This window comes from Littorina saxatilis, linkage group LG9 (assembly GCF_037325665.1).
Source record: "Littorina saxatilis isolate snail1 linkage group LG9, US_GU_Lsax_2.0, whole genome shotgun sequence".
Classification (NCBI taxonomy): Eukaryota; Metazoa; Mollusca; class Gastropoda; order Littorinimorpha; family Littorinidae; genus Littorina; species Littorina saxatilis.
This window is the reverse complement of record NC_090253.1, coordinates 11760533-11763389: the sequence shown is the minus strand read 5'-3', so window position 1 is coordinate 11763389 and position 2857 is coordinate 11760533. Positions and strand designations below refer to the sequence as shown.

The window sequence follows — 2857 nt, the reverse complement described above, 5'->3', positions numbered from 1 at the left end:
TCGTTGATCTGTATCACCTCATCCTGATTCGCATTCACAGTTCCCTGCAAAGAAGAGCATCACATAAATAAAAGAAGTACATGTATTATTCAAAGTTTAACTGTAGGTGTGTATCTATGCAGAAATGCATCTCTCTCTCCCCCTCCCTCCCCCCTCCCTCACCTCTCTCTCTCTCTCTCTGTCTCTCTGTCTCTCTCTCTCTCTCTCTCTCTCTCTCTCTGAGAATATATTCACCTCACATCATTATCTGCCAAGGCAAGACCATGCAGAGTTACGTGCCCTTCGACATGCATTTTTCATGTGTGTCATATATATATGTGCATTGTCCGTTTTAACAAGACACTCCAAAATCAACAAAACAAACAAAAACAAAATAAATATATATATAAAAAAAAACACCATAAATTAATCATACAACCATGCCACCAAGCAACCAATCGATCAATAAACACATAAATATGTGTACATGCATACACACACAAAGACATACATATATTTTAGAAGAAAACAACTCACATGCACATCTGTGCCATCATGACGGGCAGAACTGACCTTGATCCTGACCTCTGCCATCTTGCCTGAGCTTTGCAGGCACTTAGCTAGGTGACTGCACTCATCCATGACACTGTCTTTCAAGCAGCCCTGAAATTCCATACCATGCAAATGTTCAACGAACACTTACGTACTCGATATCCATGACGATTCTAACTGTAGTTTAATCATGCATTAAATAAAAACCTCCCCAATCTTTCTTCCCTGCTACCTTTTATCATTAAAATCAAAACCTGTCTACCAACCAGTCTATTTGCTACCTTTCATTATAGATAAAAACTGTCCCCAACCAGTCTATCTGCTACCTTTCATTATTAGATAAAACCTGTCCCCAACCAGTCTATCTGCTACCTTTCATTATCAGATAAAACCTGTCCCCAACCAGTCTATCTGCTACCTTTCATTATTAGATAAAACCTGTCCCCAACCAGTCTATCTGCTACCTTTCATTATCAGATAAAACCTGGCCCCAACCAGTCTATCTGTTACCTTTCATTATTAGATAAAACCTGTCCCCAACCAGCCTATCTGTTACCTTTCATTATTAGATCAAACCTGTCCCCAACCAGTCTATCTGTTACCTTTCATTATTAGATAAAACCTGTCCCCAACCAGCCTATCTGTTACCTTTCATTATTAGATCAAACCTGTCCCCAACCAGTCTATCTGTTACCTTTCATTATTAGATAAAACCTGTCCCCAACCAGCCTATCTGTTACCTTTCATTATTAGATCAAACCTGTCCCCAACCAGTCTATCTGTTACCTTTCATTATTAGATAAAACCTGTCCCCAACCAGTCTATCTGTTACCTTTCATTATTAGATAAAACCTGTCCCCAACCAGTCTATCTGTTACCTTTCATTATTAGATAAAACCTGTCCCCAACCTGTCTATCTGCTACCTTTCATTATTAGATAAAACCTGTCCCCAACCAGTCTATCTGCTACCTTTTATTTCAGGTGGGTTACAGTTAGAATTACTATTATTCACAGTACATGGAGGTTCCTCCGGACTTCCTGAAGATTGATGAGAAGATTAGCTACTAGAGTGCATGGCAGTGAGAGGAATATCACAATTTTGCAGCAAAAATAAAGAGTTCACTTCACAAGCATGACCTTCCAACGCTACCTTCAGATATGCTGAGTAGTCAGAATGACATCCCGACAGGGTTGCTTTTATGGAATCTGATCAGAACTACACTTATGAACAAAGGGCGTGCACAAGGGGGTGATTGACTTAACAGGTAGTCTTACTACACGGTGACTGACTAAACAGGTAGTCTTACTACACGGTGACTGACTAAACAGGTATACGTAGTCTTTAACAGGTAGTCTTACTACACGGTGATTGACTAAACAGGTAGTTTTACTACACGGTGATTGACTAAACAGGTAGTCTTACTACACGGTGATTGACTAAACAGGTAGTCTTACTAAACGGTGATTGACTAAACAGGTCGTCTCGGTTGTGTCCAGTTCAAACTATGAAATCATTTCTCGACAGCAATCCCAAACAAGTAGTTAGTTCGTGTCTTGCAATAACACGCGAATACAAACCGTGTAAATCATGGTTTAACTACATTGCAATCCCCGGGTCTGACTGTGCGCTAAACCGTGTAGGCATGCAGCCGGTAGGGCCTAGGGATCGATTCAGCCTACTACTGCAGAAAGAGTCGAGTATCGTCGAGAAAGCAAGATAGATCTTTAAAATATCTCAGATCACAACGACGAAAAGGACAAAACTCGACCTTCCTCACCTGTACTGATGAACATAAATCTAAAAAGACGCCTGAATTGCTCTGTTTCATCGCATTTTCACCGACCAGCTTCGCCGACACTCATAATCAGTTCTCAAGAAGGGAATTCCCCTTTCGGGGAATCTACTTTCTGTTTCAAGTCGAGGCTGTATTGCCAGAGACTCTGGTATTGCTATAAACACCTTCTGGCTTCTTGAGACGTGTCAGGGCTATAAATAGAATCTAGACATGGGAAGGGAGAGAACCAGGGGAAGGAAGCACAGGCGCCAGACGTGCAACACAACTCTCGTGGAAATACACAAAGATACTGAGTTGATAAACATTATTTAGCTTTGAGTCTTTCTGTAACTTCAGCACCGTGTCGCGCAGTGCTCCAGGGGCGGACGAGGGGGGGGGGGGGGTGCACAGGGTGCAGGTGCATCCCCTCCCCTCCAGCAAAAAAATTTTTTTTTAAATTTGGAAAGCTGATTCTATGACCATTTCTAAGTTCAAATGGCACCAGATGGCACCATTTTGCTTCTTTGGGCCAAATTTTTTTCCGGGGGAG

The 2857-nt window shown here is 41.7% G+C and overlaps 1 protein-coding gene across 1 annotated transcript in view; it reads right to left on the bottom strand.

The window, feature by feature from the left end:
- The window catches only part of LOC138975267 (sterile alpha motif domain-containing protein 9-like), a 26849-nt gene extending 24426 nt beyond the window's left edge, over positions 1–2423 (bottom strand). The window contains exons 1-3 of the mRNA XM_070347922.1: positions 2311–2423; positions 517–642; positions 1–44 (exon numbers count right to left, since the gene is read on the bottom strand). The exon at positions 1–44 is cut by the window's left edge and continues 1307 nt beyond it. The gene's annotated coding sequence lies outside the window, so the exon portion shown is untranslated. The remainder of the gene's footprint in view (positions 45–516; positions 643–2310) is intronic.
- Positions 2424–2857: the final 434 nt, after the last annotated feature.